The sequence below is a fragment of the Sciurus carolinensis genome, chromosome 8 (genome assembly GCF_902686445.1).
Source record: "Sciurus carolinensis chromosome 8, mSciCar1.2, whole genome shotgun sequence".
NCBI lineage: Eukaryota > Metazoa > Chordata > Mammalia > Rodentia > Sciuridae > Sciurus > Sciurus carolinensis.
Genome location: NC_062220.1, coordinates 46,859,286 through 46,883,715, shown reverse-complemented (window position 1 = coordinate 46,883,715; position 24,430 = coordinate 46,859,286). Strand labels below are relative to the sequence as shown.

Below are 24,430 nucleotides of genomic sequence, written 5' to 3'. Positions count from 1 at the left end.
CCGGGTGCCTTGGGCACTGAGAGTGGGGCAGTAGCAGCAACCGCGGCAGCCACCGCTGGACCTTGCCTCGGCCCCCTCCTCAGGCTTCTGCGTACTCCGTTGCGCCCAAATGCTCCTGGAGCCCCCCAGCGGAAGTCCCTGCTGCAGTTTCCCGAGAGGAGCCCAGAGGCGGGCGGAGGAGGCAGGGTCATAGAGTCATCACCTTGTCGCCCACCTTGTAAACTGGGAGGGGCATCCTAGTGCGCCCCGCCCCAGTCTTCTCTCGGGGAACAGAAGGCGAGCATCTGTGAAATCGGCACCCCTGTGGGCCACCAGCTGACGGCCCCTGGGGGAGGGGGAGCTATAGAGGGAAGGGTAAGGATGCTGTTTGATTACATTTTCGAGCTGTCTGCAAAGCTCTTCCATGCCTACCCGCCAAGTCGCAGGGAGCGAATGCACTTCCAGCAGGGCTTTAATTAAACACTCACACAAGAAAATGCCAATTTCTCTCTGCTGCAAAAAAGTGTGACTGGGGTATGTATTTTGATAAACACTTTCCTGGCTGCTTGGCTTTCCTTCCCCCACTCCTACTTCGAATCGCTCTGGCCTTAGAAATCTGTGCGTCGTCATCCTAAGGGCAGCGATTCTGGCAGCCCTGATGAGGACTGAGTGTGCAGGAGTCTCATGACTTGTACCTTGGCTAATAAGGTTAAACAGAGACCCAGGACCAGGACAGGAAATTTCTTAGGAGATCAGAGAGTCCACAAAAAGAAAGAAGATGGAATATGTTTGTTATCCTGGTCTCTACACACCTAAGCAAGGGGCAGGAAAAAGTAGCCAGCCATTTTCTTGCCTGGAATGCCTTTCAAGTGTGCACTGTAGACTTACTGCAGTTCAGAGTTGTGAAAAATTGCTTCCAAACATCCAGACCAGCAGAAGACATTGCTAAGAGTTAACTTGAGTGGACATCCTTGGCTACGGTTAGCACAGATATGGGTGACTGTCTGTGTACTTAACTTTGGTGAAATGGGGAAATCATAGAGAAGCATGTTGACAAGTATTAAAAAATTTGAAAAAGGAACATGTGCAGATTGCATCCTGAGGTCACCAGTAAGAATCTGAGTAATGCTCCCTCTGATTGTTTACAATGCCAAGTTTGCTTTGAGGTTTGGTGTGAACGAAGGGTTTAGACTCTGTTCTGATCATGATTCTCAATGAAATGAAATCTGATACTTCTACCTTTAAGGCACCATGTTCTCTTCAATGGAACCAGCTCTCCGGGTTTCTTAAGATCTGGGGAATCAGTGCTCCAGGAGCTATTCCTCTAAGAATCCCTGGGATGTTTCTGCAATGTGGTAGAGGTCCAAAGAGGATTCTTCCAGCCTGTCCCAGCTTTACGCCCTGTTTCCGGTGTAGAATATCCCTAGCATCTCTTCCTTGCCTTTGGTCTCGGGCATAGATATACCTGCTTCCTCTACTCTTGGTCAAGATGCTGCAGTCTTCCATGCACAGTCCCCTTGAAGAGGAGAGGGGTGGCTTGCAGCCTACTCCAGGCCTTTCCTGCTCCTTTCCTACTGAAAACATGCTCAAGACTGCATGGCCATTAAATGTTTGCCTCATTAAGCATAATTACTTTTAAGGACATGGTCAGAAAAGAGAAACTCAATCCACAGGACAAAGAAACAGAGTTTGTATACTTAATTGATCTGTGGTCCCAGTTTCTGACCATCTTCTGAGATGCCAAGAAGAAGCCACTCAGAATTTCTGTCATCATGCTTTTTATCTAAGAGGGATCACTATGAAAAATTTTACCAGCACTTCTTTCCCAAATACCCCTTCCTGAATTTAGTTTAATAAATGAGTCTTTCCCTTGACTCCAGTGCTGAGTCAAGCAATTCTTGGGGCTCCTAGGCTCAGTTCCTACTTAGAAAGCCCTGTAGGCCAAAAATGTCAAGTGCATGCCAGGTCTTTAAGCCCAGTCCCCTCTCCCAGCACAGACCATGCAGTTAGGCTTCACCCTGCTCCCCTTATGGGATACTCCTTCTCCCCATTTTCTTTCTGTCATGGAACTTAGCATCAAATGGAAAGGTCACACATCCATTGCAAACATAAGTACATTCCCTCCTTTCTTCTCCCTTCACTTTGTTCCACCAAATAAAACAAAGATTGATAACAACAGCTAACATGTATTGACACTTTACCAGCCATTTTAGCTTAAAATTCTTTCACGTTTTAATTTATTTAATTCCCACAAGGATCTTTGAGGTAAAAATTGTTGGTAGTTCTATTTTATAGAGGAGGAGATCATGGCACAAAAATGTCAAGTAACTTTCTGAAGCTTGTTCATCTACCAGTAGAGCCCAGATTTGAATCTGGGAGGCCTGACTCCAGGCCTGAACTTCTTAAGTTGTTTTTCTTTCAGTTTTCATATTTTATACATGATGAAACTGAGTTAAGAGAGTTAGTGGGTCAGGTGCGGTGGCACACCCCCATAACCCAGCCTCCAGAGACTGAGGTAGGAGGATCACCAAGTTCAATTTAGCAAGGCCCTAAGCAACTTAGCAAGACCCTGTCTCAAAAAATAAAAAGGGTCTGGGATTTAGCTCAGTGGGGGAGAGAGAGAGAGAGAGAGAGAGAGAGAGAGAGAGAGAGAGAGCCAGCGCGAGCTGTGTTAAGTGACATAGTTAACAAATGGCAGAGGTGAGATTCAAATCAGATCTGTCTGACAGCTCTAAAACCAGAACCCATCTATTTTGACTCCTGTCTGCTGTAAGAAACAAAAAAGGCAGGGCAGGATTGTTTCTTTCAGATTGGTTGCCCAGTTTTACAGTGAGCAAAATTTCCTAAAGCTACAAATGTAGCCAGCCCAATTTTTTTTTTTTTTAACCTGCTGATTGGTAACTATAGATGACAAGGTGAACTTGGTGTTAACCTACTGTCCTTTTGAAATCAAATATTGCACTGAGTTTTGCCTCCTAGTGAAATTAGCTAATTGCCCATAATACTTTGTGGATCTCAAACACCCTATAGATTGTTTCTCTCTCAATCAGGGGTCCCTTTTATGTGGCTTCTATGTCCTTTAGAAAGTATGAAAACATGTTCTTTTGGGAACTTTTCTGAGACAATGAAATTCTAGGGTTGACATTTTTTTGAAAACTAAGGTTACCTCAACTCTTGTTTTTCTTTGCAATGTATAAACCCTTGCCTAAGGCTATGTAAAAGTCCCCCCTCTTGACTGGGGACTTTTCATGGCCTTTTCTTCCTCTGTGCAGGAGACCTGTCACCAGAATGTCAGAATGAGCTTACATTTTACATTGATGCCACTGCCCAAGTGCTAATCTGGAGCAGCCCCTAGGTTCACAGGATCCCTGGTTTTGTTTGGAGCAGCCTTCTTCAAGTTCGTAGACTCTAGACAGCAGGCACAGGAATGGTTTCCAAATTGTCATTTAGCCCATTAAAATTAATGCAAGAATTTAAGCATTTGTGCATAAATGCAGGGTTTTCTTTTAAGGGTAAATATAGGTTATTACAACTGAAAAGAGATCAACAACCTTTGGCTTATGTGCACTGTTTAGGAGATGGGAGAGGAGCAGAGGCCACTCTGCTGAAATGTACTGAAGGAAAGGCAAAATACTGTGCCAGAGTCAGCCAAGAAAAATGTTCTTGGCCATTAGGACATTTCTGGCCTTTGATGGGCAGCCTGGGTGACAGGAATAGTGTACAGTAACACATGCTGCAACCAAGTGAGGCCTTCAGGGGTGGCAGGCAGCCCCAGCCCTGCTTCCATGCATGGGACACTTGCTCTGTACATAACTGGAGCTTTACTATAGATATTTAGTTCATCAAATCATCCTAACATTCCTGTAAAAATAGACATTTTTCTCTTTGACAAACAAAGAGATGCTTGGAAGGATTTCAGTTACTTGGCCAAAGCCACATGAGGCCAGTTGGTGGAAGAGCTAGATTTCAAATGCAGATTAGTCTGATTGCAAGGTCTGTTTATTTTCTTCCCACCCCATCTTATTGTTTCTCTATCTATGTGGGTTGCCAAAAAAGTATTGTTTAGTGTAGCTCTTTATTGTAGCAGCACTGCAAGTTGCTCAAGAACATACTCACATGCTGATAGGAAAAGCCTAAGTGTTATCAAAATGAACAAGAAAATTATACATTTCTCAGCGTGGCAGAGGATAAGCAAGCTCTGCTTTCCTTGACGTGAGATGAAGGCCCACTCACGTGACTCTCACATGTCGCCAGGCATCTTGCTGAATACCAAAAATGTAGCAGCCCTCACCTAATAGCCCAAAGGCTATCTGGCCAGGGTAACTGCAAGTCAAAACATAATTCATTGCAAAGAGGAATTTACTTGCAGGCTGCTGGTCTTCTGGCGCTCACCTGCTAGAGTGACTGTGTCATGATCTAGGACACTGGCTTGGTACTAAATCCTGAGAGGCCCTCTGCTTACTAGGTGACCCTGTGCCTTGTTTTGAGTTCACATCAATCCTGAAATCCTCTCAAGCAGTTGCTTCTGCTTTGAAAATATTGGTTACACCTTAGCATCTTTACACTTCCCTGAATTCTTGCTATGCTCTGACAGAACAACCTGTGGTTCATCTTGGAATAACTAATGCCATCAGGATGGCAAATGCACAGAGGAGGAACTTGTGTGAGAGTTCAGGGCATTCTTCTTAATAAAAGCAGTGGGCCTCAGACACTGTGGAGGATGACAGTACTTGATCAACAGATCTGCCTGGCAACAGTTGCTAGTGAGCTTCATGGTGATTTAATTCAGCTACTTTCAGCATTTGTTTCTCTCCTATGACCCCTAAAGAATCTTTAAAAATTCTGCCACTCCCTCCTTACCACATGTTTTAGGTTGACATCTAATGTTTGTCATCATGAATTTAAATAATCACAAGAATGTGATTTATAGAATATTGTAAACTTTGTCATTTAAAAATAAAACAACATTGTTCACTGAATCCAAATAAAATCTAAATACTACACTAACTTCAATGTAAAACATGTGAAGAAGATCTGTAACAAAGGGAAATATTTCTATCTGCGGTTAAAACATCGTTAAGATTTTAGGCCTTTTTGTTTGTTTTTGTTTTCTTTTTACTGTAATATGGAAGAAGAGCTTTTGTGACAATGGATGGAGTAGGAAAGATGCCTCTGAATGACCTGGTACATTCTTTGGTAGGTCAGTTTTAGGAAAGCATGCAGACACAGCAGCTGCAGATCTAGAAATTAATGATGTTTGCTCTTGTCATTCCCGAACGCTCTTTAGAAAGACTTTGTGGGGCCAGGGGTGTGCAGATGACAACTTGAAGACCGCACATTTGATGGGCCCAGGTACTATGTGTGGGGGTCAGTGTGGAGCAGGTCCTGGCAGGCAGGCCCACTGCCTGTGTCTCTGCCCCTTCAGTTAGAGACGGGTAGGTGGAAAGGAACGGGGCAGGGCAGCTGGTCCCATTTCCTCCTCTCAGGTAGAGGTGACTGTGTGGACAGCTCTTTCCTCTATTTAATGATTTTCAGTAAGAGATGGGCCATTCTCGTGTGTTTTTAGATCAGTGGTTTTCAGCCAGGATCATTTGGCAATGATCCTGGGAACATTTGGCAAAGGCTGGAGATGTTTTTGCTTATCACAATTGGGCAGAGGGGAGAGAGAGAGAGGTCAGGGCTGTGACTGAACATTCTACAGTGCACAAGACAGATCCTTGCAGCCAACTACCTGGCTGAAAGCAGCAAAGATGCCACGGTTGAGATGCCCTTCTTTCTCTGGTTTTCTCATTGAAATCTTCCTGTGCAATTTGTCCATTTCCTTGGCTTTTTACCAGATAACAAGAGCATGCCAACTAAGAGACAGTATAACACAGTGGGAAGAAGAGGTGAGATCTCCTACTCACTACCTTATGCGAGCCTCAGTTCATTCATCTGTAAAACGGGGATAATAATACCCACTCTGATAAGCATTATGAGGATTACAGACATGAGTGTACAGGGTCCAGTTCATGAAAACATACTCAATGCATGGAAGATGTTTTCTCTATCCACTAGCAAGTTTCATGCTCAAGCCCTCTATTCTCTGGAATGGGCATGATCTTCAAAATAAATATAACTCCTTGGAAGTAAGTTTGCTTTCTGAAAAAAAAAAATACTTCATACCTCCTTCCCTTTTAGACTCCAGGTTTCCTGAAACATCCTTTTATCTCCCAGTACAGGGTGCTAAACACAGTATATACCCAACAAGCTTTAGTTTGACCCGAAATATTAGGCAAATAAATCCTACTTCATTTTCCTTTTCTTATAAGACTGAATCCCTTCCCCTTAGACCATTTTCATGTGTTTAGTAAAAACAGTCACTTCCTGAAGCTTAGCGCCCATTGTGTGTCTGGACCCAGTATGAATGTGGGCTTGGTAATGCCTAGATTTCTGGAAGCCTTTCCTTCCTGCATCAGGATCATGTGGAGCATTTCTGCTGGGGCAGGAGGAATCTTGGGAACTTTTTGTTCTAGAAATGACAGACAGGATGGTTTGAGTCTTGTGTTTTGCTCTGCGAACCCCTCAGGCTAATTCTTTTGATCTGGCTTTGATCTGACACTCTCTGCTGAGACGTCCAGTATTTTACTTCCTTTCTGATTTTGATTCATTATCAGATTTATATTTTATTCTGTCCAGAGAGAAGCCACCAATAATAAGCATATTTTAAATAGCTCTGATGAGTTAATGAGGACACGCATCTGTCCTTTGCCTGCAGTTTTCCACTGTAAGAGGAATGCTTGCTGGATTGTCTGCTCAAACCTGAAATAGAGCTCCTTTCTTTGTTGGATATGATGAAGGTTTTACTAATTGAATTGGAATGAAGTCCTCTCTTTTAGAGCACAGTTTTAGATCCTATAGTATACCATATGGAAGCTTTTAAGTGTTTATCACGTTGTCGAATGTTAAAATGAGACTGAGTCCAGAGAATGGTCTGAAATTCTGTCCCAGAACCCACTTGTGGAATGTCAGTAGTTGTTGGGTTTGGATGACTGAAAGGGCAGAAGGCCCTGTGGGGAATGTGTGTTTTGACACGGTGTCCTCATTTAAAATGAAGGTGCCTCTCCTGTTTCACCATCCGCCCCATTAGTATCAAAATAGCAAGGGGTTGTGGGAATTGGAGTGTATTTTGTGGAAGAAGAATAACAGTAAAACTTCTCTGCCTGCTTCCTTTAAAAGTGTGACTTTGTTCACTTGCAGAAGGTATAGGTTACCGCTGATTTGGAAAGAGGATCCTCCCTCTTTGAATGCTTTCAGGCTCAGAGGAAAAGTAGAATCTATTTACATAAGTTAAAGTGCCAAACTAAATCTCCGAGTGCAAATATGGACCACCCGGTGACAGTGTAAGGGCCAGTTTGGAGTTTTGAATGCTTACAGATTTTCTTGCTTCCTTTTTAAAGCTTTCTAATATTTATCAAATACTGCTGAAAAGTATTTGGCATATCAAGCAATGGTGAAATCACATATCTTATACCATACACTTAAAGGGGGCAACTATGCTCATTTCCTTCAAGGGCCCCTTGTTTTTAAAGGTGAAAAAATGGGAATGCCTAAAATTTGAAGGCCAACGCATTATAGATTTTATTTAAGAAAATAGAAAAGTCAGGTTAAAAGGCACTTGTGGGGGAGGATGAAGGCCCTCTCTACAAATGTCCCCTTCCCCAGGTGCTTTCTGCCTAGACTGAGTCATGCACCTTGGTTACTTGGGGAAAAACCTTACTTTGAGGATGGGCCAGGGCACTGGAAACTTTACCTCCACCCCATGATTACCTTCCCTAATGCTGGGCAGATAGGTCAGCGCAGCACAAGGGAATGTTCTCCAAACTCTCTGGTGGCAAATAGAGAATGACAGTTGCTTTAACTGAGGCATGTGTTGTGGTGACTCTGATGTTCACATGGGTAGTTATTGCTTTCTTCTTTACACTCCTCACAGGATGTTTCATAGCCATTTCTGTCTGGGGATGGTGAAAGGAAAGTACTTGGCAATTGCTAGCATTAACTTGAGGAAGGTGAAAAGTAACAGGAATCCTTGCTCACTGGGGTGAATTTGGGCCATGTGGATGTGGGTGGGGGCTCTATTGAACCAGTGAGGCTGCATCATGATGCAATAATAACTCCCAAACCTTAGCAGAGTGGCCCAGCAAAAGACTTTTCTAACGTATGTTAACATGGCCAACGAGGGCTAACAAGGGGCTCTGCTCACCCTATTCACCAAAACCCATGCTGAGAGTCTTCATCTTCAGCAGTACTTCCCCAATCTCTGTAGCAAATTGCATACTGAATATTAAACCCCTCCCAGAGATGACACAGGACAATCTCTGCCCACATGTCATTGGCCAAAGCCAGTGGCCTGACCTTGCCTAACTTCAAAGGAATCCTTAAGTGTAGTCCTGTGGGAGGAAACTGGAATTGTTGTGATTAATACAAAGAACTGGAAAGGAGGGATTTACATGAGATGTGCCAGTTCCTGTTGATAACCATGGTCTCTAAGAAGCACCCCTAAGGATATCGCCTGATCTATAACCACACCAATCATTCAACTCTAGTAGTACCTGAAAGAATGCTCATTTAGAATCTAAACTACATTTGCATGATTTTAGCTTCATGAGCAATAATAGGTTCCTGGAAAATGGAGCTTCTAAATCTAGATTTTTTACTAACAGTGAAGTTAACAAATATGTGTAGGGGTGAAAATTAGCTTCCTTTCTTCAGTAGTTTTTCAATTGTAGTCAAAAATAGTCATTTAGTATTTATGGAGTGCCAGCCATTTGGGTGCTTGGTGGGCACATGGAAATGAACAAGTTGTAGATCTTAAGGACTATTACCTAATCAGAGAAAAATACAAAAGTTTAATATCTGTAGCATGGGTATATGCTATCAGGTGTATCACATATCAAATGGTGATCACTTATGGTAAGATGTAATAAATGCCTGATAGAGGTTTTAAAAAGTACAACAGGAAATCAAAGAAGGACAGTGCTTGATAATTAAGTGAATAATCACTTTGAATTTACAAACTGACCAAACATCAGTGGTATCCAAGCAAAACTCATTTTTATTGATGTTTTAGTCTTCATCCTCCTCTCTCTTCTTAGACTTAATTTGATCCCAGGAAAAAATATAAAGTAGTTGTGATTAAAAGGTACTACAGGAACATGACTTCTGGGACGAGAGTTCAAATCCCAGTTTTACCACTTACTACATAGGCAAGTTTGACAAGTTACTTTGCCTCTCTTTGTCTTATATTCTTCGCTTGTAGAACAGGAGTGATAATAAGAGCATCCATCTCTTAGTATTGTGACAAGGTTTGAAAGAATAAAACCCACTTAATTTTTCACTTCTTTTTTTTCCTCTTGGATAATTTTAATATGTTTAATATAAACCTTGACTTCCTGAATTGAAGGAAATGACCTGTTAGGTGTATAGGCCCCAAGTTCGTATGGGTTTGGTCATTCTTGGCACTCTGTAATGGCTAGGCTTCCTGAATCAGGATCATGTGGAGCCTTTCTGTTTATGCAAGTAGGTAATATCTGGTTCATGGTAAATAGCATGTATGGTGAGAAGTCAGGTCAGCAACCTTAGTCCGGAGAGCTCTGGAGTTTCAAGCTGGTTTCTGTTCTGATCTTGTATTCTAGTCTGTTGGGGGCACACTTCCTCATTCACTTACACCTCCTGCCCCATCACTCCAAAGTCCTGTTAAGTTAAAATGTAAGGAAGTACGAATTCATTTTTGTGGCTGAACCCTGGAGACATCTGCATGTTTGATTCCGAATGTTAGAGGGGCATGTGCTTGGAGTCAGTGTCACGGGCAAAGGCGTGATAGCCCGAGTCTGAGTACTGTGGAAGGAGGGCTGGGGGCTCCTCTGGCAGATGTGCACATTCTGTGTCCTCAGGCTCTTCTCGGCCTTTCCCTCTCCCGCAACAACCCTTTAAATACAAAGTGGGAGGAACTTCGGGGGATCCTGTTCTGAGCTTGTGGACTCTAAGAAGGTGAAAGGCTAAATACAAAGACTCCATCTTTGGCAAAGAGGTGCAAGGACACGTGTCAACTGTGGCCCAAACTTCTAGTGAGAAGCATTGAGTTCATATCAACATAATAAAGAATCATTGATTGACTCAAGCTGTTCAAAAACTGGACAGGGCTGGGTGTTGAGTAGTGAGTTCCCAATGCCCAGAGAAGTGTAAGTGTGCCCTGTCCAGTGAGGATCATCTTGAAGAGACTCATTGATGAGAGATCAGAGCAGCATTTGGTAATTTCTACATTTGTTTTTCTCCAAATTTGAGAACCTGTGATTCTGAGTACTAGATAGACCCTTGCCTCACTCTATTTCACTTGGGTCCAGCATAAACAAGGGGGCGGATGCCAACCTACAACAACAAATGGGATGATATGTGTCTACTTCCTTTCCCTGGCACCATTCAGGTTATAACATTCCTTCATTCAACAGACATTGATTAAATTCCTGTTGGAACATGGAATTTAATGGTATGGTTTGGAAGTGGCAGGTGTCATTGAAGAAAGTTGTGTAACTTGTGGCAACCACTAAAAACAAGCAAGATATGTTGTGGTTCATTTCATTCTTTTTTTTTTTTAATGTTCACTTCTCTGATTCTTAATATTTTCTTTTTTTACCTTTATTTCATTTACTTATTTTTATGTAGTGCTGAGGATTGAACCTAGTGCCTCACACATGTGAGGTGAACGTTCTCCCACTGAGTCACAACCCCAGCTCTCTTTTCATTCTTAACTTGCTATACCACCATGCAGTTGAGGGATCATGAATTCATTAATTTATCTATTTGTTCAATCAGCAGTCTCTTACCATACCCTGGTGATGTTTGGAGTCTAATTTGCCATCCCCAAATAGAGGCTAGATGAATGTATTATATCAAAGGCTTATGCTGGAAACCCCCAAATACCATTTTCTTTTTATAGTATGAAAGACAGAAAAGCAAGAGATTATTGAGGGATAGAGTTCTCACTCTGCTTGTATTATGTGAATAATGTATTATACATGCTAAGGTATCTGTTTTCAGGCTTAATTTCTCTCTTCTTCACTCTATGCAAGAAAGGTGTGATATGTGAGTGAAGTGTGAATTCTAGCTGTTTGCATTGATTAACACATTTGTGTAGATTGGATAGTCTTAACATAGAAATGCTTGATTTTTTTCCGAGACCCTTATATGTTTTGAAAATAAATAATTTTCCTCTGCAGTGAAGTGGGACCAAAGGCCAGAAACAATTGCCCTTGCTCAGTTATAGCCGGAAGGCAGAGCACCACATACCCTCTTTCCTATTTCTCCCCCAGTGCGCTTCCGCTGCTCTGACCCCAGTCATCTATATGGTACAGTCCTTTGACCTGTGCTATTCCCCAAACACAGGCTGCTGCCCCCTGCTCCTGTCCTTTCATTCACACTACTCTCCTTCCTCAGGACATGATCTCCTGGTTCATATCCCACCCAGACATTAGTGCCTGGCTCTTGCAACTGCTCCTGTTCCATCCTGCAGTTCCTGCACACTGGCTTTATGTGTTGGCATGCACTTATTCCATTCTCCCTTGCAACATTGCCAGTGTTTTCAGACCCTACCTTATTATAAGCTTTTTGAGACAGACTGTATCTTGATCATTTGTGTAAGTCCCACAGTATCCAGAACAGCATTTCATAAGGGCTTGGTAAGTAGTCATTCAACTGAATTAACATAAAGATAAATTTAGCATCATAGAACTAACAACTACTTTTATAATTTGTCTCTTAGCAAATTATAAAATTTGGTTGATTTAGTTTTTTGGGGGGGGATAAAAATTTTTATTTATTGATTTGGAAAGCAATATGAATCTATCTCCCTGCTTTAAAAGGCATGAGGGACCTTTCCCAGAAATAAGGTATTTTCTTATTTCCATACATAAGAACAAAATCATCCTGTTCTCCTTCTCAACCCTCACTCCCTTCCTGCACAGAGTCACTGTGCAGCAGGGACTGGAGCTGTGAATACAAGAGTACTCTGCTCTGTGAAAGAAATTGGTGTTAGGTGACTGTATGTACATGTGGGTGGGTGCATGCTCCTGTACTGAGAATATGACCATGCTACACTGGTTTAGTCATATTCTCATCTGTAGTGAGTTGTCATATTGCAGCCATGGAGACAGAACAAGGTCAGAGCCAGCAGTTAACAAACTATACACATAGATAGGATGAAGGTCTGAATCTTCATTCTGAGGGTCTGTATATTAGATTAGTCTTATATAGCCCAAAATTCCCCAGCAATGTAGTTATGAATAAACATACAACCCAATATAAGTATATATTATACATGATGTCAATTATATATGATGCCATAGATGTAATATGCCAGCTTACTAATTTGCCAGGGGAAATCCAGCTTCCCAATGAATCACAGTGATCTTGCTTATTTGTCAGTATGCACTCAATTGAGAACTCAGATTGCTAGGCCTTTGGTGTCAGGTCTGAGCTGGGCATGGTTGGGACAGGATTGATCTAAAATCATTAAGAGTGATCCCAAAGGCTAAGTCTAAGATGTGGCATGGGCATTGGAAAACCAAGCAGATGGTCTCATTATGTAATAAATTTAAAAGGTCAGAAAAGGGAAGCATAATAGGTGTGGTGATATTATGGTAATGCAGAACCTCAGATTAATGGGAAAGAGTTGAGAAGGAGGATGGGGGAACAGATCTAGGGGCATTCTGAAGCCAGCAGAGCACTGACCGTTTTACAGAGGGTATGGTTGTGAGGAGAGGGAAGAGCTCACTCAGGTACATTTTTTGAAGCCATATTTGCACCAGTCACTGTCCCAAGTACTGGCAATATATCAGGGAAGGTATTATGGACAAAGCTCTGCCTTCATTGGAGCTTAAGTTCTAAGAGGAAGGACAAACAATGAAAAATATGCAATTGTTAGGTTATGGTACACATAATGAAGAAAAATAAGACAATGGAAAAATTTGGGAATGCAGGGACAATGAGGGGGTTATTTTCTCTTTTAAGTACAGTGGTTAAGTAAGGCCTCAGTGAGATGAAGTTTTAACTAAGTCTTGAAGAAGCAAATCATTTAGAAACTTAGGGGAAAAAGGGGGTAATAGGTAGAGGAAATAGTAGATACAACCTTGAAAGTGTGTACTGATCCTTATGAGGAACAGCAAGCAGGCCAACATGTTTGGAGATGAGGCTAAGAAAATAATGGTATTGGAGAGGTTGAATTATGTAGGACCATGGAACCCATTATCAAGGCTTTGGCTTTTATTGATATAGGAGCCACTGGAGAGCTGTATGCCAAGAAGTGACATTATTTGATTTGTGTTTCAATGAATCACTCTAGTAGCTGTGTAGAAAATGGGCTGCAGAGAGGGACAAAGGATAAATACGAGAAGAACTTTTTGGATGATTTTGCAATAATATGGGCAAAAGCTGATGGTGGCTTAGATTGGGTAATAACATGAGATGTGGCACAAAATAGTTTTTGCAAAGAACTGGAGGGGAGAGCAAAAAAAAAAAAAACTTGTTAATGGTTTGAATTTGAGGTTTGACAGAAATCAGGAATGACACCAAGATTTTTGACTTGATTAACTGAAAGGTTGTAGTTGTCTTAATCCAAATTAGGGAATTTTAGTGGTTGGATGCACATGGGACCAAAGTGTAGGAAATAGTCATCATGCTGGTGCTTCAAGATGGTGGCCTTGCACTATTGTGGTGACTCTCCTAACAGATGCAGAAAATAGATGACAGTGGTTGGATAGAACACCCTATTCCCTGAACACACTGGAGAAAACCTGAAAAATTCCTGTCCCTTCTCCTACCATTCAAGACTCCTCTTTATTTGCACAGTTTTTATTAATTATGTGGAGTTTTCCATTCATTTGATCAACCCAAGTTTCATTGTGATTTTCCATGACATTTGGCGTTGTCCTTCATGTTTTTGACTTGGGAGATACCCTGTCCTTCAGGATAAGATCCAGTTTAACTCTCAGAAAATGACCATGCCGTATTTCAATTATTTCCAAATTCTTGGAGAGTACCTTACTATTTTCACCTTCCACTGTCTTTAATGTTGTCACTCAAATCAACTTTTTATGTCTCCATTCTGCTCTTTTGCAAAGCTATGTCTCGGTGGGAAAGGTTTAATTGCACTGATGTTCACTCAAGAAATGGTGTGGAATAGGAGCAGCCTAACAGGGAAAAAAGATGATAGAATTGATCATGTAAATAACTACTTCCTGTGGATGTTATGTTACTGCTTAACATGGTCTTGAACTGAGATATAATTCTCCTTCCACTTTAAAATTCTTTCTGCCAAAATTGGTTTTCTTTAAAAGCTAATATATACAAGCCTACATCCTATTTTCACTCAGAGAGACAGATGGTTGAAACTCACTGTAGCTAAATTTAAAAAAAAGTTTTGAATTTAAAAAAAAATACACGTAGTATCAGACAGGTTTAAGCCTTTTAGGACTGGTTGAGAAATCTGTTCTGAATGCTGTCTCATACCATGGAGTTATCCATTCAGAATGCTATGTGCTGGGCCAGTCTAGGGGATTTGTAGCGAAGCTTTTCAGATAGATATTTGCTTTCTAACAGAAATATAAAGGTTATGCTGATGGGACAAACAGCATTTCCCAAATCCTAGAGTGGCATTCTGCATTTGTGCTGACATGATCTGCAGGACACATGCTATCATCCTGGCTTTCTGGCAGTATTGATTTTCTACACTCTTATGGGCATATTAGAATAGCTGGAAAAGTGGGTTAATCTTTGAAAGTGCATCCGCCTCAGAGTGCTTTTTCTGTGAAGTACTCAGGAACTTATTTCATGTTTTCGTGCTTCCATTTGCTGGTAGATTTAAACAAGTAGAGCTGAGTTTGCTTTGGTCAGTCTGTGGTTGATTTTCCCATCAGTGCTCTGCGAATGAATTACACGCTACATGTGCATCCAGAGAGTAATCTCTCGGCCCTCTGTATAGTCAGAGCCTGGTGAACCTCTGGTAGTTTTCTCTGTCTGCCCTGACATCCTTTGTAAATATCATCATGATCCACGGGGGTGTCGTAACATATAAATTGTTGACTGAGAAAGAACAAAGGTAGAGATAAATTTAGAATTTAAAATTTATCTATCTTAGAAATGATGTAGTTCAGCCAAGCATCAGGAGCAACTTGGGAAACTGAGGCAGGAGGATTGCAAGTTCAATACCAGCCTCAGCAAACTAGTGAGACCCTAAGCAATTTAGTGAGACCCTCTCTCAAAATAGAAAAATAAAAAAGGCTGGAGATGTGACTCAGTGGGTTCAATCTGTAGAATAAAAACAAAAACAAAACAAAACAAAACAACAACAACAAAAATGATGTAGCTTAATAAATTTCCAACTTTTAACTTCAACTAACAATAATAGGTGTATATAACACATGAATGTGTATGTGTATGTGTCCAAAACAAGTTTTGTGAAATAGTATTTGCTCTTATCATGCACAGTGCATTCTAATAGTTCTAATCTGTTAAATAACAAAAATTGCTGTTTGGGACAAACTTGATTTCATAACTTGCTAGTGCTTTAAAAGGTTGATGCAGTGTTATTATATGGTACTAATAATTAATCTGGTCTGATACTTGCACAGATGTTTGTATTTCCCTTCTGCCTTCAGAGAAGTTCAGACCCCTTTGAAGCATGGTATAGCAGACCTTTGGCTGTAAGGTGACCAACTCATCCAGGTTTGGCTGGAATTTTCTTGGTTTTAGCACTGTAACATGCTCATTGTGGTTATCCCCTCAGTTTTGTGCAAGCTGGGGTGGTTGGTCATCCAACCTTAGTGATCTGACTTTGATTGTATTTCCAGCCTCATCTTCCTTTGCCTTCTTTTGTACTGTTTGCCATTCATATCAAGTCCCTTGTCTACCATCTGGTCTTTCTCATCCCTACCTTCCCACATTTGTCCATGCTTCCTCCTCTGCCTGGGCTGCAGAACTCACCACTGCCTTCCTCAGCTATAGTCTTCCTCTGTGATGGAGATCTCCATGGAGATCTGGCTCATAGGCTCTGTGAACAAAGTGGTGATCATGGACAAGATGGATTTATGAGATCTTTAGTAGCTCTGTGTTTTTCTCAGCAGTCTTATTCTTTTTCACCTGTAGAGTGAACACTGGAAGGAAAACATGACATAAAGTGGGTAATAGCCGCAAAGACAGAATATAAGGGAAGTAGAATAAACCTTCAGAGATGCCAAGGCCAAGGAGGTGAGGCAAGGGAAAGTGAGAAATAGGACACACAGTGGTTAAGAACCTGTGCTGTAGAGACGGGTTTGAATCTTGACTCTTCTCTTGCCTAGGTCATTGACTTTGGGTGCCTTGTCTACACATTCCTTTCTTCCCTCTGGTCCTCCATTCCTCATAACTTCAGCAGGGCCTGATACTTCTTGGAGTTGGATAGGCTCAATAACAAATGCATAAGTATTTTGTAACTGATTTGGAACAACACTGAATTGAGTTTAATATGTGGAGATATCTCAATAACTTCTATTTTTTAGAAGATGAAAACGAGATGATTTCTTCTGAACGTACATATTGCTAACTTATATTAGGCAAATCTGCTTTTACTTTGTTATTGAACATTAAAATTTTTCCTTCTCTAGTTTTTATTAGGATAGTTCAAAGTTCTTCTCACTTGTGAGCTGCAAGAACATCTTGGCAGCTGAAATTGCCTGCATTCTCAAATAGGAAGACTGTGTGCTCACTGAAGGCAGGCTTACTGGCCAGTGCTGGTTTGACTGAGTTCTCTTGCTTAGAAAATCTGGCCCCTTTAAAAGACCAGCAAGCCAAGACTCTAAGTCAAAGCTAAAGCTAATCATGTCTGACGATTTGCTTGTTATCAACTATTTTAAAGATCAGTCCCTCAGGTTATCTTGGAGTAGTTTATTTTTAGACAACTTCATTTATCATCTTAGCAACTCAGAGAAAACCAGTTCAAGTGCAACAGAGGGCTCTGTTCAAAAGCACAGAATATTTTTTTGCATCTATTTTAAAGAGAAAACTCAGCTATCAACACGATGATTTATCCTCAAGGCATTTGGGGCAATAAATTCTAGTTTGCTGCATTTGTTACTTGAGATAAACAATGGAGGCTGTCAATTATAAATTGAATGAATTTGCTAAATAATTCTTTTAGATTCAGAAAACAGAGATGATTAGGAAAAAATTATATCAATGGATCTATAAGGATAGTGATTTAGTCAGAGATAGTTTAACGGATGAGGTAGTGCTAGGAGTGGGTGTTTGTTGCACATTTTTACTGGCGGGTGAGAAAATGAATTTCTTCTACCCTGAGAATAAAGATTTGTTGCATACTAAGGAAGGATTTCTTTGAGTTTGGTCATTCAAAAGCTTGGCACACTGACCTAAATTTTTGATGATGAGAAAATTTCCAAAATTTTAGTGAAAATATGGAAAATTTCCCATTTCTAAGTAATGGTTCTTTAGCTGTTTGAGAGTACTGTGTACTCACTGCTAGATACCAGTGGTGCAGAAATAATTCAATGTGGCTATTGCTTTAGAAACTTAAGTCTAACAGGAAGAGAAGAGAACATTAAAAGAACATAGCCACCATAGTGGTACATTTTCTAGCAGAACCATGCACAGGGTGCTCCAGCGGCACCAGTGAGAAGGGCTTGGCCCATCTTGTAATGCGGTTCAGAACACAGTACTCCAAAATATGGTACCTAAGAGTATTGAATATGTTAAGCTGAAGGAATTCGAGAAAGAACATGGGCAAAGAAAACAGTCTTTCCCTGCTTTCCACTAAAGCATAGTAGGTTATAAGACCCTCATGGAGGTGCTCCTTCCACCATTCCCTTATTTCTAAAGGCACAGGGACACAAGTATCTGAACCCTCAGACCTTGCTAGGTTTTCTCCAGTTGATTACTGTTAGCTCCCACTCTTTTTGCCTAACCATATTTTCCCATGACTGTTCATTCTTCATTAAATCTATTTAAAAACACTCAAGTAACTGTTTCCACAGGCCCTCATTTCCTTATGGAGGTTCCAATGCCATGTAAAACTTATACTAAATAAAACTGTAAGTTTTTTTTCTTGTTAATCTGTCTTTTGTATAGGGTCTCCAGATAATGAACCTAAGATGGGTATAAGGAAAAGATGTTTTTCTTCTTTGATTCTTGATGCACTGGGAAGGCCTCCTGGAGAGGTGTGTCTGAGTTGAGACAGAAAGATGAATAGGAATCATTAGGTAATGAGTGGGAAGAAGAGTGCTTTTTGGAATTTGTGAAGTTACAGAGGTATGTGTAAGTACAATGTAAACTAGGGAATGGAATGATCTAGAGATGCAGAGATGGAAAATAAGAACTTTTAGGTGCCATGATGTGCAGTTGATATACATATTGTAACTAAAAGGGAGTAATAGCTGTGTTTCAAGTGTACTCATTATGTTTGAGTAACAAATAGATCCATGACACAGCATAGAGGGTGTCTCATGGGGTGACCAATATTGGCATGGAGAGAAGGTATTAGGCGAGTATCACCACTGTCAAGTAAACAATGATGAAGACTGCCGTTGCACAGTGTGAATGGACATAGATGGGAGAGCATGGGGCTTGGAAATCCTATAGGGTAAAGTTCAGAGGACTGCAGAAAATTGACTGGGGGATGTAGTGAATTTGAGGATTTGGGAACTGATCAAGGAAAACAGGAACATGAGATGGCAGCATTGCACAATAAGCTTTATTGGGTGGTACTTGGAAAAGATGGCATAAGACAGGAAGTCTCTTCCAGTATGTCTTACAGTCATAGCAACATGGCCATCACCCAGAAGGTGAAGAAGGTAAGGGTATTTTCAGGAGAGAAGGGAGCAGAAGAGAGAGACTATGTGCACAAGGTAGAAATTCTGGGTGACAGAGATCCAGTCTTCTATAACCACAGGGTTGGTCTTATCTATGGCTAGAAGATGTTGGATGAAGTTTTGAACAGCATAAGAAGTATGTAAGCTCTAAATGGCTAAAAATGTGCTTATATGAGCTCTAGTTAAAGCAACAATATGTGTAAGAATTTGTGTTTGGGGTGGGTAGGCTTTCAGCTAATGCTACCAGCCTGCAAAAACAAATAAACAATATAGGGGCCAATAGACAGGGGCCATCTTTAACCTATTAACACAGAGAGTGTTGATTGAAAGCCAACCAGGCACCCAAGATGATGCTGAGGAGCCACTGTGTCAGTTCCAAAGGAAGGTTACATGACGGTCTGTGAAGAATTACCCCTTTCCATGTGTTCTGTGAGAGTATCTATCGAGATTGAGAAACTCCCTTGTATTTTAGAACCTCTAGGAATACAGAAATTTTTCCATTATCTGAAGCGTAGTGGTAGGAGCCTTCTTTGTTTAGTTTCCTTGTCTGATACCTGGCCTAGGTGGATAATTCCTCTTTCCCATGTTATTTTGACCCAAATATATGTGTTTCCGAAGGATTCTTTTGGAAGGACTTGCATCTTTCTTCCCCTAGTTTTTCCTGTGATATACCCCTGAATGCCCCCATCTTCTTTTTTCCAATTCCCAGTTTCTCTTCTGCCCTAATTCTTACAGACTCAATTCCAAAATACTTCCCTCTAGTTGTCCAAACTCTTCCATCTCTAGTTTCATGCTCTTCAAGGATTCTACTTAAAGTTATCATTTCCTGAGGACTCTTGATATCATCTAAGTGTTTCCTGAGGAAAGATGCTCTAGGATATGAATTGCTGATTCTCTTAATTGGGGAACAATTCTTTTCTCAAAGAAAAGCATTTTGAATCTCTGAATTGGTGGAATGCACTGTAGGGGTCAGGAATAAGATAAAAAATTTCAGAACTTTTTGGCAAAGATAACAATGGCTTTTGAGTCTTTTAAGGATTAAGAGCTCTTATTCCCACTCTGCTAACTAGATGAGAGGGCAGATACCCTATGGATTGATTTTGCTCTCTAGCATAATGGGCTCTGTGCTGAGTGCTTGAGTCTCTTCTGTTTAATACACTGCAATTGCCAATGCTCAAGTTTCAGCTTAAGCAGTACAATTTAAGCCACTCAGAATCATGAAACAGTGAAAGTAGGACTAGAGACAATGTACAGACAAAGCCATCTGAAACATATCTCATAAATTCAGCAAGAGTGAAATGAAAGGCTTTATTTTAGACATATTTTGGTTTGATTTCCTAGTTAAAAACTTACACAATAAAGAATAAAATTGAGAGCAGCCTAGGAAATCAGCATGAATATTTAAAACTATGTATGATTGAGATAGTTGTTTATTCATAACAGTAGTTCTCTACTGACATAAATAGATTCTTCTTTTTTAGATGAAGTTCTTGCAGTACTTAAGATCACCCAGTGTTGACTTTGGTGATGTGATTGGGCATTTTCAGTGGCAAAGCCTTCTCCCAGTGGTATTGGCTCTTCCATGCAATTTACATGTACTGCCACCAGGTGGTGATGAAGAGCGATGGCAAGATTGGACTGAAGGTAGACTGTTGAAGATCCACCATAAAGGCCTTTTAAGAAGAGCTTTTTTTAGATTAAAATGAGTAAACATTGAATACTAGAATAAGTAAACATTGAAAGGGAAGCATTATTTGATAAGCCTATTCAAGAGTAAGGAGACCAAAAATCTATCAAATTATGTTTTTATATGTGAATATGCCACAATGAAATTCACCATTCTGTATACATAATATGCACCAATTTAAAAGACCTTTAAATTTTCAAATTAAACCTTAAAACAAACAAACAAAAGAGTAAGGCAAACTAGTGTGTCTAGTTCTCACTCTTTCCCGTAATTGTGAATTGGATAACTACATCTCGATTTCCCTGTTGATGGGCAAAATGCTGTATTATGAAATAAACATGTATACTTGTAATTATTAGAACACTCTTACTCCAATTCAAAGGTCAAAAAGTTAAAAAAAGTTTCACACAGAGTAGTCTACAGTTTATTAACAACTGTCTTTTCTCATTTCATGACTAGGCTAAAGTCATTTAGTGTGTGTGTGTGTGTGTGTGTATGTGTGTATACACATGTAGTGGGGGAAAGGGATGGGGAATGAGAAAAGGCTTCTTGATTCATCTTCCTTACTTTTGCCTAGTATAGACAAGTGAGAAATCTTTTACACATAGCTCCTTCCCCTCAAGGCCTGACAAACTCTATTTTTCCTCATGCTATGTCCTGAGGTCTTAGATCTTCCTGGTATTTTTAAATCATTTAGTTTGTAGAACTCTTGGTTTCATCTTGAATTTTCTATGCTGGGTGATTTTAATACTGTTTTATTCCTTTTTCCTCAAAGGAAAAAGCTCAAACTCCCTCCATTTAGGTTATTTATAAAAACACTTACTATCACTTTATTAAAAAAACGTTTCTCCAAGCTTTTTCTTTTTTGCCATCTTTTTTTTTAATTATTATTTTTATTGTAAACAGATGGGATACATGTTGTTTCTCTGTTTGTACATGGAGTAAAGGCGTACCATTTGTGTAATCATAAATTTACATCGGGTAATGTTGTTTGATTCATTCTGCTATTTTTCCCTTCCCCCCACCCCTCCCACCCATCTTTTCCCTCTATACAGTCCTTCCTTCCTCCATTCTTGCCCCCCTCCCTAACCCTAACTCTAACCCTAACACTAACCTCTCCCACCCCCCATTATGTGTCATCATCCACTTATCAGCGAGATCATTCGTCCTTTGGTTTTTTGAGATTGGCTTATCTCACTTAGCATGATATTCTCCAATTTCATCCATTTGCCTGCAAATGCCATAATTTTGTCATTCTTTATGGCAGAGTAATATTCCATTGTATATATATAACACAGTTTCTTTATCCATTCATCAATTGAAGGGCATCTAGGTTGGTTCCACAATCTGGCTATTGTGAATTGAGCAGCTATGAACATTGATGTGGCTGTATCTCTGTAGTAGGCTGATTTTAAGTCCTTTGGGTATAGGCCAAGGAGTGGGATAGCTGGGTCAAATGGTGGTTCCATTCCAAGTTTTCTAAGGAATCTCCATACTGCTTTCCAGAGTGGCTGCACTAATTTGCAGCCCCACCAGCAATATATGAGTGTACCTTTCTCCCCACATCCTCGTCAACACCTGTTGTTGCTTGTATTCTCGATAATCGCCATTCTAATTGGGGTGAGATGGAATCTTAGGGTGGTTTTGATTTGCATTTCTCTTATTACTAGAGATGTTGAACATTTTTTCATATGTCTGTTGATTGCTTGTAGATCTTCTTCTGTGAAGTGTCTGTTCATTTCCTTAGCCCATTTGTTGATTGGGTTATTTGCATTCTTGATGGTATTGGTACCAAAATAGAAAGGTAGATCAATGGTAAGAATAGAGTACACAGACACAAACCCAAATAAATACAATTTTCTCATACTAGACAAAGGTGCCAAAAATATGCAATGGAGAAAAGATAGCCTCTTCAATAAATGGTGCTGGGAAAATTGGAAACCCATATCTCTCACCATGCATGAAACTAAACTCAAAATGGATTAAGGACCGCAGAATCAGACCAGAGACCCTGCATCTTATAGAAGAAAAAGTAGGTCCAGATCTTCAACATGTCGGCTTAGGACCAGACTTTCTCAACAGGACTCCCATAGCACAAGAAATAAAAGCAAGAATCAATAACTGGGATAGATTCAAACTAAAAAGCTTTCTCTCAGCAAAGGAAACTATCAGCAATGTGAAGAAAGAGCCTACAGAGTGGGAGAAAATCTTTGCCACTCATACTTCAGATAGAGCACTAATCTCCAGAATCTATAAAGAACTCAAAAAACTCTCCAAGCTTTAGAATCAGCTCCCTGTTATCAGAAGTGTGTTAGGTCAGACAGCAGTCTGGGGAACACTGAAGGCCCCAAGATGTTCAGGGTTTGTAAAGTCAAAACTATTTTCATAACAATAAAATATTTTCTGTGATTTTTCATTATGTTAATATTTTTAGTGACAGTGTAAAAGCAATAAGGAGCTGGGTGCATATGGAGGCTGAGGCAGGAAGATCATGAGTTCAAAGCCAGCCTCAGTGAAGGCGAGGTGCTAAGCAATTCAGTGAGATTCTGTCTTTAAATAAAATACAAAATAGGGCTGGGGATGTGGCTTAGTGGTTGAGTGCCTCTGAGTTCAATCCCTAGTACCCCTCCCCCAAAAAAAGCAATAATGAGAAAATTGCTGATGTCTTAGTAGGATATGAGGCAGTGGCACCAAACTGCTAGTAGTGGCAGCAAACTCCACCATCACATGGTCACACCTTCAACAACCCAGTTTCACTTAAGAATGTTCTTCATGAAGCAGAACACATATTAGCTATATTCAATCTCTACTCTAGATGTTTTTCCTCTAATGGGACAAATGGGAACATGTAAAGTAGTTCTGCTACCTCCCATAGTTCAGGGTTGTCTGAGGAAAAGCCTTTGTGCAATAGTTTAAATTGTGAGCTCAACTAGCTCCCTTTTATCATAAACACTATTTGTTCTTGAAAGAATAACTGACAAAACTACAGTTATTCAGACTTTAGTAGTTGGCAGACATTTTTGCAAAAATCAGTGGTATCGGCTGTCAGTTCAAGAACACAATTGAGAATATTTGTTGTTAATGATAACATTTGAGTTCTTGAGTAAAAATTAGAAAAATTTTATGAGCTACTGATATAAGTTTGAGAGCATTACAATACCTATAGGCTTTTCTGAGGAAATTGGTTGTGATATTACCAAACTCGATTTTCAGATGTTTTATAAAGAAACATGTCCACATGTGGAAGGGCTGCATAATTCAGTATTTTCCAATTACTGACTTTCCCCCAAATAACCACTGCATGACATTTGAAAATCATATATGGATGAAAGAGCCATTCAATATTTAAGGTAGTCCAATGGGTCTTATAGTAACAGTACAAAAAATTCATTGATTGATGTGGTTTCATATTCACATTGCAACTGGCCTTTAAGAAACTGCTGTTTGTCAACTTTTGATGTAAAATCAAAGAAAATCCACAATTACCTGAAGAAGACACTAAAATACTCCTCTGCTTTCAAACTATATTTCTATGTGAGGCCAGATTTTCTTCACATACTTCAACTAAAATAGCAAATCACAGCAGATTGCAGAAGCAGCTATGAGAATCCAGTTGACTTTTGTCATACCAAGATATTAAGAAGATTGGGAAAATGTAAAAGAATTATACTATTCTTAACTTTTTTTTTGTCTTGGATGACATAATTATTTTTTCATAAAAATGTTATGTGAATAATTAACAAGTTTTTCATTGTTTTAACATTAATCATTGAATCTATATTTAAATGTTCTCAGTGTTAATTGCTAACAAGGTTAATATGGATATAATCCATATAAACCAAAGCTCTTAGAAGTCTTTGATTTTTAAGAGTTT

At 40.1% G+C, this 24,430-nt stretch overlaps 1 protein-coding gene across 4 annotated transcripts in view; it reads left to right on the top strand.

The window, feature by feature from the left end:
* The window catches only part of Dync1i1 (dynein cytoplasmic 1 intermediate chain 1), a 295,555-nt gene that overhangs the window by 297 nt on the left and 270,828 nt on the right, over positions 1 to 24,430 (top strand). The gene's annotated exons all lie outside the window — the stretch shown is intronic.